This window comes from Hipposideros armiger, unplaced genomic scaffold (assembly GCF_001890085.2).
Source record: "Hipposideros armiger isolate ML-2016 unplaced genomic scaffold, ASM189008v1 scaffold_364, whole genome shotgun sequence".
Lineage (NCBI taxonomy): Eukaryota > Metazoa > Chordata > Mammalia > Chiroptera > Hipposideridae > Hipposideros > Hipposideros armiger.
This window is the reverse complement of record NW_017731714.1, coordinates 581566-594476: the sequence shown is the minus strand read 5'-3', so window position 1 is coordinate 594476 and position 12911 is coordinate 581566.

Genomic DNA, 12911 nt, shown 5'->3' with positions numbered 1-12911 from the left:
GGCTGCTCAGCTCGGGCTGGACTCGAACCGCTGTTGCTCAGAGCTCAAACTCTTGAGCGAGCTCTTAACCAACTGAGCCACTCAGCCGGCCCTAGGAGCAGTATTTTAAAGAGCAGAGATTTCATAACATTGACTGCTTCTATCAAGTCGTGTTAAAACTGCTAAATGCTGCGTAAAAAAACAAATTTCCATCCTCCTCCCATATCTCATCTTCATTGGGATTGTGTGCATGTGCGTGGACGTGGAGGGGAAGGACCGGGTGATAGTGAGGGAGAGTTGAAGGAGCAGGAGCTCTGAGGCTATAAGTGCACAATGGAAAGGCTGGAGGTGAAGCCAAGGCTGGGAGAGCCGCCGAATTCCAGGTGGAGGGGCAGATCTCGGTAATGCTTGGAGTTTCTGTTCAAACGTGCTTCTTTCCTCCTCTCCCTCCCTCCCCTCCATCCTAGGCAGTGATTAGATCCTTCAAACCACTGATAGTTAGGAAAGCTCAAGAAATTCTACTCATTGGGCCGGCTGAGTGGCGCATTGGTTAAGAGCTGGCTTGGGACACCAGAGGGCCCCGGTTCGGATCCCACATATGAGGGCCAGTGACACTGCCCTCTTAAAAAAAAAAAAAGAAAAGAAAAGAAATTCCACTCGTTCCTGGTTTGGATCCACTTAGAAATAACAGAAAATAAAGAAAAAGAAGAGCCTCATAAAACGTAGAGCTCTACACCTGTCAAATAAAATCAAGAAATGTGGAATAATGAAACAGCTCTCATACAGAACTTTTCATCTTCAAAGGACGCAGTGAACATGAACTAATTGAGTTGCACTGCAGTGCCGTAAAGATTTGTAAATAGTACCATCTTTATTTTATGGCTGGAGGAACAGAGCATGCGCAAAGACACCATTCCACTTAGGTCAACCAGGAGGCTTGGATGATGGCCTCCGTGGGCTTTGCTGGGTCTGGTTGGTCTGGCCTTCCCTCCAGCTTTTCCCTCTGTTGCCTGGACATTGCTGTTAGGTTAACATCCTTAGGAATTCACAGTTTCACAGCACTGGCAGGCTCTGAAGTCTATCTGCTCACCATATGGGAGAGGCAGAATTCTGCAGCAGATGAGGGGAAAGGCTTGGGAATGAGACAGGCCCGAGTTAGAATCCCAGCTCTCCTACCTGCCCTGGGACCTTAGCTAAGATTCAACTTCCTTATCAGTTACACGGTGAGCCATTGCAACGTCCTTTCCCTCTTAGCCACTAAAACTAGGGACTTCCCTTCCCTATTTCAGCAGCTCCCCAAAGTTGTTCAGGTCCCCACCTTCTCTGTTCCCCTTCTTTGCACATCCCAGAGCCTATTTATCGGAAGAGAGAGAGCAGAGGTTAGAGATTGGTTCCCAAACTGGGCTGTGCACCAGAGTTAGTTAGGGAGTTTGTTAAACACACCAAAGCGTGGGCCCCATCTCTGGAGATTCTGATCCAATAGGGCCCTAGAATTGCTGTTTGTTTGTTTTTTAATGTCTATGTAGTTCTGATGTGGCCCAGAAGATTAGACCAGCAATCAAGTCTCTTTTAGCTCCAGGGCCAAGGAACCACTGGGAGGGTTTCCAGCACTGTGCTGCCCTCTGTCTTCTCACCCCTACCCCTACTCACTCCTTCTGACACTACTCATGACATCACTATCTTGCTGCTAGTTGGGGTCTGGCTTTCTTTTTAAATGTAATAGTCATATCTACATGAATCTGGCCATCTCTGAAGCCTGAGTTCTTTCTGCCACAGCATTCAGTGTTTAGCCATACAGATAAAATAGGCATTTGTGTGCTGGCCTGGGGACCCGCCACCGCTCATAGCATTTCTATGGCATGTGAACTCTCTGTTTCAAACGATCCTTTGGAAGATAAATGCATTCACCATGGCAGGAATTCTCAACAGTACAAAAGCAGGTTTATTGCAACTTTGAGGTTGCCATTTGGGATTTTGATACCTTCTTATTTCATTAAAATTGTTTTGTTTAGCTAGTATCTAGCCAATTGTATTTCTTTATTGATAACAATTTGTGCATCAATTTCAGCTGAGTTCGATAACCCTATAGCGAAGTCCACCATTTGCCAGCTACTTAGGAAGATAAATAAGAAGTAATCTTCCCTGAAAGGAGCTCTCCATCTCCCAGCCCCAATTCCATTTACAATCACCAATGAAAAGCTTCTTTGCCCTTTCAACCTCTCCCTCTCAGTCGCAAGGAACCTAATGGCTCCCACTACTTTTTAACTGTCATGCTTGCTGCTTTTGTGGTACATTACATATGAATTCCTCTACACCAGAGGTCAACCTTTCCAAATCAATGCTCCTCATAGCTAATCCTTATTCCCTTCTAGAACATTGGAGAGCAGGGGGAAGAAGAGTGATGTTAACAACAACCTTTAGGGGTAGAGAACAGGGGTGTTCCTTTTGCAAGGGGAGGGAGGCTCCTGTGTCCTGTGTAAAGGACTTGTATGCCTTTGAAAAGTCAACCTTGACTCCTTTATTTGTTCATGTTATTGTATTTTTTTTTTCATTTAGCCGTCACTGGCCCCCATGTGGGATCCGAACCAGGGCCCTGCTGCTCAGAGCTGGTGTCCCAAGCCAGCTCTTAACCAACGCGCCACTTGGCCGGCCCCTCAATTTATTTTTTTGAATATACCTACAAATATATACCTACAGTCCATATATAACCACGTACAATATACATATATGCATAGAAAACCACATGAACTGAAAGATGAAACCCGCCTTTATCCTGGCAGACCTAGGACCAGCATGCAATTCATGTATCATTTCAGCCCTTGTGCTCTTGACCTCTCTGTGGTGTTGTCTGGTGGCCACTATCAGACCTCAGGACGTCACTCCTGCTCCCCTCTCTCCCGCTTCACAGCCATGCAGACTGGAGAAGTGTGGCGATCGGGGCGGGGGAGAGGGGAAGAAGGAACAAAAGGAGAATATCTGAGACAACTCCTCTTTGTGTTTCACAGGAATGGAGCGACAGAAGGAGCTCAATGGAAGAGCATGCAACTGGGCACTTGGAGGCCAAAGACACACTGCCCCAACTTCTCAACTTAGCCGAGGGCCAGCCTGTGCACTGAAGAGTTATTCCACTTAAAGGAATTGAGGCAAACGACCACCAGAATGGTAAGCAAGGCTTCCAAGCCTTCAAATTAAATATAGTTTTGTATTGAGTTTTATTTCTTGTAAAAGGAGTTGCCTTACCAAATAGTAACGCTTTTTAAAACACTTGTTTGTTTAAGGACTGTAAAATGGTTATCGTTATCCTGAAAGCAGCATTTAATTCTGCTACGTCTGTAGGCCAAAAACTATTCTCTCTTTCATGATATAGCACTCACTGTCTTTTGCAAAGCATAAGGAGCAGTATTTTGTTTTGTTTTGTTTTGTTTTTTTTAAGCTGAGCCATCCTGCCACCTGTTGGCAGCTCAGCGGCTGCTCAGCTCGGGCTGGACTCGAACCGCTGTTGCTCAGAGCTCAAANCAGCAACTTGTCTGTTCCCCTTCCCCCAATTCCCCAGCACTGTTCCCATCCCCCCAATTCCCCAATAAAAAAAATCTTAAAATAAATAAATAAATAAATAAATAAATAAATAAATAAATAAATAAATAAAAAGGAAATTGGCAATTGGGCGGGCTTTTTGGGTTGTCTTTAAAAAAAAAAAGTGATACATACAAATATTCAAGTAGAAAAAGAGTAACAAGTCACCCCAAATCCTACCACCTAGAATCGCTATCATTAACACACCTGATCATTATTTCAGATGTTCTCTGTATACTTACACATGGAAAGAAACAACCACAAACAGATGTAAGTCCTAGAAAATCAAACTACTTTTAAATTAAAAATATTAAGTTTATTTTTACTTGAAATCTATAGAAATATAAAAATGAAACTGAAGGAATTGAGGAACTTTAGACAAATGTCTCTTAACCAACATAAATACTGTGTCCTAATAAAAATCTCTAGGGTTTTGAAGGAAAAAAAAAGAGAGAGAGAGAGAGAGAGAGAGAAGCTTGACATTTTTGACACTTTTGCTAGTCCATATGGAGTAACAGGGACTTGATGTATTCCCCCCTCCCCCCCCAGTCTTAAAGAACTAAAGAACTGAATGAAATCTATTACACAATAGTGTTTAGGCATCAGACAACAAATAGTGCAGAAGAATGATTTCTGAGACAAGGACAACAAATAAGGAAAATCTTGTGATTGTCCCATCTCACTTCCTAGAGAGTCTCCACGTCTCAGAATAGGGAGTGTGCACCCAAACAGCCCGGTAGCCTCACTGAGATGAGAAGTCCGAGTTCTTGTTTGAGGGAGATCAAGATGCATAGAATTCATGAGACAGTCACAGGGAAGGGAAACCTTCAGACAGAAAAAGTCCTGTAGATCTCAGAACATTTCTCTTGAATCTTTAAGTATTGATCAGGTCATGTGTTGGGAAAAGTATCCTGTCAGAGAAAGAATTGCTAGAGAGGAACAGGTGCAACAATTCTTGGAAATCACACAGATTTGGGAATAATGTATTTTCCCACTAGCTAGAGAGGAAAGACCTTTTAATATTTGAAAAAATCAACTAGAACTGTCAAAAGATTATTAGGCTCAGTGATGGGGCCAAGTTAGTTGGAAGATGACCTCCAGGTGACTTAGATTATTTTTCTGAAGGCCTGAGAATTTTTTTAAGTTTTAATTGATTTTATGTTGATCTTTCTATGTCAATTTTAGCTAAAATATGGTGTACCCTTTCAATCTGCACATTTGTGTATTATATTTCAGGGAATATTTTCTATATCACATTGTGTACCTTTGTGTTTATTTGTGGGATTTTCTACTTCAGGAGATATCTTTATGGTGGATCATCTTTGTCTTGCTTTCATATCTCTTACCTTTTCTATAATTTTAAAATAAAAAAAAATTGCCCCTGAATTCATATAATGTCACAAGTCTTTTCTGTATTTTAGCCACATCTATGCCATTCCTTGAAGTTTCTAGTTTATTGATTTTGAAATGGAGTTATTGTTTACTTCAGTTTTTTTTTCCTTAGCTCTTCAATCTCCACTTTCAAATTTTCTTGTGTTTATCACTAGGATCTTGCATTCTTGTTCTATTATATTGATGTTTTTATAAGGTTTTTCCACATCATAAAATACTTCTGGAAAATTACTTTCTGATTCATAAGTTATGTTTTCATACAGATTGGTTATTCATCTTTTTTTGTGAATTACATATTCCTTTCTGCCTGGAGAATATTAAAAAGGTTGTGACACTGTTTTTATTTATTTATTTATTTTTGTTTTATTTATCTTCTTTCTACATAACTTGGGAAGCTCTTCCCCAGATGCCCTATTTTTTCTGGTAGTGAGTTCTCCTTTATTCCCTTTGTACTTAATTTGGGAATTATTTGTCTTCCCTTTTGCTTCAGAAAACTCAAGAGGAGATGGAGGCTCTAGTGTATTTACCCATATTTACATTCTTTTTGTTGTTCTTTCTTCTTTCTTGATGTTCCAACCACTAATTATTTCTCCATCCCTCCTTCCCGCCCTCCCTCCCTNTATATATATATATATACACATATCTGACTTATTATAAGGCATTGGCTTACATGATTATGGAGGCTGGCAAGTCCAAAATCTGCAGGGTGGGCCAGCAGGCTAGAGACCCAGGAGAATTAATGCTACAGTTGTTTTCCTAAGGCTGTCTGCTGTAGAACCGGGAAGTCCAATGTTGCAGATGAGGCCTGAGGGCAGTCTGCTGGAGAATTTTTCTCTTGCTTGGTGAGGCCAATCTTTTTGTCATATTCAGACCTTCAACTGATTGAATAAGGCCCCCCCCACATTATGGAAGACAATCTGTTTTACTCAAAGTCCACAGATTTAAATGTTAGTCTCATCCAGAAGCACCAGAATAATGTTTGACCAAATATCTGAGCACCCTATGGCTCCACCAAATTGACACACAAAATTAACCATCACAATCTATAATTGCTAAAGCAACTGAAAAAATAACTAATAACCTTGAGAAAAAAAAGCACCAGCCCCACATAGTTTTACTAGTGATTTCTATAAAACATTTAAGAAAGAAATAATACCAATTCTCTACAGTCACTTCCAGAAAACAGAAATGAAGGGAATACTTCCTGACTCATTCTGTGAAACCCAAATTATCCTAATACCAAACCAAATAAAGACCTTACAAGAAGGGAAACTATAGACCAATATCTTTCAAGAATATAGATGCAAAAATCCTCAATAAAATATTAGCAAATCATATCAAACAATCTATAAAAAGAATTATATACCACAAGCCACTGGGATTTATGCAAGGTATATAAGGCTGGCTCAATATTCAGAAATCAATGAATTAAACTGATCTCATCAACAGGCTAAAGAATAAAAATTATATGTCATATCAATTGATGCAGAAAAACAGCCTGATAACACCTAACACCCATTCAAGATAAAAACTCTCAGAAAGCTAAGAAAAGAGGGGACTTCCTCACTTGATAAAGAGCACCTATAAAAAATGTACAACTATTATCATACTTAAGGAAGAGAAACAGATGATTTTGCCCTGAAATCAGATCAAGATAAGGATGTCCCCTCTCCTATTCAACATCATACTGGAAGTCCTAGATAGCGCATCAAGACAAGAAGAAGAAATAAAAGGAACATAGATTGGGAAAGGAGAAATAAAACTATTGGTTTGCACGTGAAGTGACTGTCTATGTAGAAAATCCCAAAGAACTGACCAAAAAAAAAAATCTCGCATTAATAAACAATTACAGCAAGTTTGCAAGACACCAGGCTAATATACAAAAATCAATTGCTTTCCTATATGCCAGCAACAAAATTCAAAACAAATTAGAACTTAAAATTAAAAATAATGTAAATTGCCACTTACATTAGCACCCCCAAAATGAAATACTCAGATACAAATCTAACAACAAACTATGTCTAGAATCTACATGAGGACAACTACAAAACTCTTACGAAAAAAAATTAAAGATCTAAATAAATGGAGAGATATTCCATGTTCATGGACAGGAAGACTCAAGATTGTCAAGATGTCAGTTCTTCCCACCTTGATCTATAGATTCAATGCAATCCCATTCAGAATGTCAGCAAACTATTCTGTGGGTATTGACAAATTAATACTAAAGTTTGGAAAGGCAAAAGACCCAGAATAGCAAACACGATATTGGGAAAGAAGAACAAAGTCAAGAGCTGACGTATTATCCAACTTTAGGACTTATTGTAAAGCTATGGTAATCAAGGCAGCATGATAACGGCAAAAGAAAGGACACATTGGTCAATGGAACAGACTAGGGAACCCAGAAATAGACATACACAAATATAGTCAACTGATTTTTCACAAAGGAGTAAAGACAATTCAATGAAGAAAGGATAGTCTTTTCACAAATGGTGATGAAACAACTGGACATTCTATTAAAAAATGAATCTAGATAGAGAACTTATACCTCTCACAAAAATTAATTCAAAATGCATCATAGACATAAATATAAATCACAAAACGGTAATACATATATTTTATATTGCCTGCTCCAAGGTCTTTGCTACTGCACTGCACCACACTGCTTCCCACATGAGCCAAAGAACAGACACAGTGAACTTGTCATTTTGCTAATTCCTCAAGTGGGCTTTCTTACCCTCTTTTGAATGAAGTTTTTCAAACACCAGCTCTGAGCCTAAAGAATGTCAGAAGATAGGGGAAAGTGTATCCTCTTTGAAAAGAAGACAGGTAGATACGTTCTCCTGAATCAAAAGAAAAGAAATACCTAGATTATTATCATATATCTTTATGCAGACCCTGTATTTATTACGGTAAGACCCGGAAGAGTTATATCTTCCCTTCATATCTTACAAAGCCCACCTAACTAGTGTTATTCTTCAGTAAACAAACTGAAGATCAGAGGTGAAAATAGGTGAAGTACTCTTATTTCACAAAAGAAAAGTACAAAATTAGTATACCGAAGTATTAATGTTTTGTTTTCTCTCTTCAAGAAAGTGGATTGATCTTACTCTTATCACCAAGTTTCAGATCCATTAGCCTTGACCAGGATGGGCTTATTTGTTTGCTATTTTGCCTTAAACACAGCTCCCAAATCTAAAGAAAGATTGAAGCTTCTGAAGCCTTTTGAGTTTGGTTGATTGTTCATGAGTTGAAATGGTAGCCCTAGGTTCCAGTCAAGGATCTGAAAAAATTAGGGCATATAAAAAAAGAATTTAGGTAGCAGTTGAGAAAATGTACTAATAAAGACCAGTACTCTTGAGATGCTGCATTTTACTGACTTTAGCCATAACCTGGGTCAAACTATCAGTGGGCATAACTACTTTGTACCTTTAACATGTGGGGTGCATTGGTGGGAATGCTATATAAACTAGTGAATTATTCATAGGAGTTTGAGTTATTTTAATACATCAGGAAACGTTACCTTATTTTAAAGTAATAAAATATTAATTAATTAATACTTCACAATTCAATGTTTTGTCAAAGACCTTTCCAACACTTTAAAAATAAATATTCTAGGCCTCAAGTATCCTTACATGCACATCTCATTGCTGGCTTTATACATATAAGGACAAGAAAGCAAAAATATTGGCCAGGGTCAAAGAGAGAATGTATGTCCGCACTGAAATTGAAGTCCTGGATCCACATCCGAGTGTCACATTACCAAACAGGAGGAGATAAAGATGGATACTCTATCCAGGCTGAGTTAGAAGGTGCCATTCCAACGATTTTGGAAGAAATTGAGTTTGCAAAAATGAAAGTAACATAAGAGGCAAGAAAGAAGATAGAGGAAACTCAATTTTCATCATGCGGGGATGAGAACACTTGGAGGGCATTTGAATGTGTTCTTTTAATATATTTAAGGAAACACAAATCTCAATAAGGCCATTAAAACTATTAAAAGGTAAATCTCTGTTTGAGAAGTATATAAAGAAAAGATAAATCAAAATTCTGATTTAAAAACTGAAGATTTATCTTTTTTTTGTCAGACAGACTGGGTTCAGATTCCAGTTCTGCCATTGGCTAGCTGTGTGACCGTGGGCAGGTTTCTTAACCTCTCTGAAACTCAGTTGCTAAGAGTACCAAATGTTGGGAAAGCATTTATCATTCTGCTTGGCACATAGCATGCATTTAATAAATGATAGCTATTGCTGCTGCTACTACTGCTACTAGCATTGTTATTCCCCTTCATTTCACCATGTTCCCACTTGCCTATTTACATTTTCATCTCTTGCATTTTATTCAACTACATTATAATCTAGACATAATAGTGGAGTCAGAAAACTGACACATTCATTTAATTCTCAGATCAGAAGATTCAATTGCCTGAAAACCTGGAGTCTATGTTTTTCATGAAGTGTTGCTTATGAAAAAATGGTTTCACTGGAAATGACTTCATCTCTTCCTTTTCTAAAATGATGGAGCTCATCTGAACATCTGGTGTGAACTCTATCCCTTAACATGGATTATTTTTTTAATCTCTATAATTATCTTTTTATCCTTTTATCTCAGAGAGTAAAGGTATTCTTCCTCCTCTGAAGTTACCTTTCCCCAAGATTCCAGTATCCTAGAAAAAATCATTCCCACATTTTCCCTAATCTTTCTATTTACCTTAAAAAGTATCACAAGATGTCTTTAAATTTTTTATAAAAAGTGATACATACAGGGCCGGCCGAGTGGCGCGATGGTTAAGAACTCGCTTGGGATGCCAGAGGGCCCCGGTTCGGATCCCACATATGAGGGCCAGTGACACTNCTCCTGTGTCCTGTGTAAAGGACTTGTATGCCTTTGAAAAGTCAACCTTGACTCCTTTATTTGTTCATGTTATTGTATTTTTTTTTTCATTTAGCAAATAATTTTTGAGCATGTGTTACATGCTGGGCATCATGACAAACACCAGAGAAATAAGAATGAATGACACAGTGCCTGTCCCCACGGTACCCTCAGCCTAGAGTAGAAGAGAGAGAGAAACCAGGAAGTAAAACATGATCTGATAAGTAAGATGAAAAAAGTGCCTGTGCATTGGGGACACAGAGAAGGGAATGGCTAGGGAAAAGGCACAGAGAATGCTAAGTGAAGTGAGCCAGTCACAAAGGACAAATATTGCATGATTCTACTAATGTGAGATACCTAAAATTGTCAAATTCACAGAGACAGAAAGTGGGATGGTGTTCGCTAGGGGTTGGGGGAGAGGAGGCAAGGAGTTAGTGTTCAATCGGTTACAGAGTTTCAGTTTGGGAAGATGAAAAGTCCTGGAGATGGAGGGTGGTGATGGTTGCAAAACAGTGTGAATGTCTTAATACCACTGAGCCATACACTTAAATATGGTTAAAATGATACATTTTAAGTTTTGCGTATTTTACCACAGAAAAACCCTCAACTATTTCCCCCCAAAAAGAAAGGAAAAAATAAAACATTTGTACTGAATTTGGAGCCCAAGGATCTACATTGGGTTCCCATGTTATATGATCTTGGATAAGATCTATACTTTCTCCTTCATTTTCATTCCTGTTATAGAAAGATAAGAAAACCTTTCCTAAAGTTGTAAGACTTAAATGTATGTGAAAATATTCTGTAAATTCCAAATTTTATAAAATGTGAGGTATTGCATTCTACCTCACAATAAGTTTTGGAAGTGATCAATTCTGGAGACAGAGAAACCAAGGCCCAAAGAGGGTTGTGAGGGCCTGGACTAGAGCTCAGGGAGCTCCTATCCGTTTCTGCACAGCCTGCAGCCTGACTGTCACTTGCTCTGGGTTCTAAGGAAAGCAAAACGAAGTGAAGCCATCTCCAAGCAGGGTAATGGCACCGTCTCACTTAGTGGTCCTCATACAAGTCCTTCTCAGGTTGGCAGTGCCAGGAATTTAATGACAGAAAACTAAAGAGAAGAACAAACATTTAGTGGGGACCCTTGGAATCATCCTGAAGAATATTTTTACTGTCTTGGTTTCTAAGGACAAAGATTTCCTTTGGAGGAAGAGGTTACGCCTTCTCTGAGGTTGGTAGGAGGGCAGGGTGGTAAGTGTGGCCTATCGCCTCTAACTCTGTGGCTGGAACAGTCTCTTGTCAGGCAGTCAAGGGGCTGAGAGACTTGGGTGCTGCTTCACCCCTGACTGACTTCTTTATTCCGAGGGCAACCGGAGCCGAGTCCTGTTTAATGTTCCAACTCCAGGAGCAGCTTTTAATTTCTAAGGAGTTGGGGGCCAAGGGGATTTGGGGCACAGCCGAGAGATTAAAACTGTATGTGTGGGATGCCCTTCTACTCATGCACAGCTTCAACAAGGAGCTGCTAACAATCTTACAGAACAAGATTCACTTTTTTAAAAAGTCATTTCAAACAGACCCTCAGTTCATTTTGTGGAATCTCTGGCTGGACCCACACTAGAGATTTCACTCAATTTTCCTGGGACCGAGACTGCATGGGTGAGCGCCCCAGCCAGTGTGCTGAGAGACCTTGGAGATGAAGGCCCAGCCAGGAAAGCCAGCCACACTGGAAGCTGGCCCTGCCACAGATGGAGCTGGAGGTGGGATTATTACTGCTGGAATTTTTTCTTTCTGAAAGACTGGAATGCAGCAGGGATAAGAAGTCCTGGAGAAAAAAGACAGTTCACCCATAACCTATGTTACTATGAAACTTTAATCATCATTTTCATCATCCTGGTGCCAAAATTGTCATTGGAGATATGAGTAGTGGTAATATACCAGACACTTACCAGTTGATACTGCCAACCAAAAAATAAACCATCAACAACAACAAAATAGATTACTCTTTTATTGAAATGTCAGCAGCCCTTGATGTTTATTTTCGGTTGCGGTATGTGAGGCATGTGTGAGTGGAGCTCAGGGGCAAAACATGGCATTTAGCTTTCATCCCCGTGGGCCTGATAACTACACGGGGCTGTATTCAGTGCAACCTGAACAATGCTACATAGCTGAAAAGCTAACGAGTCAAAAGATTGCAGTTTCTCCTTCGTTTAGGGTCGCTGATGCAGACACCTCACCTAAAAAAAATTAAATAAAAAGTATTTCAAATGGCTGTTTACATGGATGGTTAACAGGTATGTGGTAAGTCAAGTTTGGACATTTCTTTTATCTCTGTAGTCAACTAAAGAAGTACTATCTTAAATCCTGTTAATGCTTCCCTAGTCATGGCTTCAACTTCCGTTTTACCTCATAAATTTTGTAAATTCACTTTGAATCTGTGTTAATTTTTTAAAATTAAAATTGAATCGGTGGCTCACATAGAACATTCACCAACACAAGCAGCATATTTTTTGCTATATGAAAAAAAATACAATTTATCAAAATTAGTGAGATGCAATGAAAACGATAATTAGAGGGAAATTTATAACATCAAATGCATCTGTTAGAAATGAAGAAAGATCTAAAATTAATAATCTAAGCTTCCATGTTAGGAAACTAGGGAAAGAACAACGTAAGACTGATGCAAGCAGAAGAAAAATAATAGAAATTAAACCAGGAATCACTGAAATTAAAAACAGGAAATCAAAAGCAGGTTCTTTGAAAATATCAATAAAATTGATAAACTTCTAGCAAGGCTAACCAAGGAAAAAGACACAAACTAATAATATCAGAAATGAAAGGATTCATTACTACTGATCCCATGGACATTAAAATGATAATTAGGGAATTATATTAACAACTCTATGCCCACAAATTTGATCATTTATTGATCACTTAGATGAAATATACTAATTCCTTAAAAGATACCAATTATCAAAATCAACACAAGAAAAAAATAGATAATCTAAATAGTTCTACGTATTAGTCAGGATTATTCAGAAAAACATAACCAACAGGATTTGTGTATGTCTATATTTGTATATATATATATATATATATATATATAT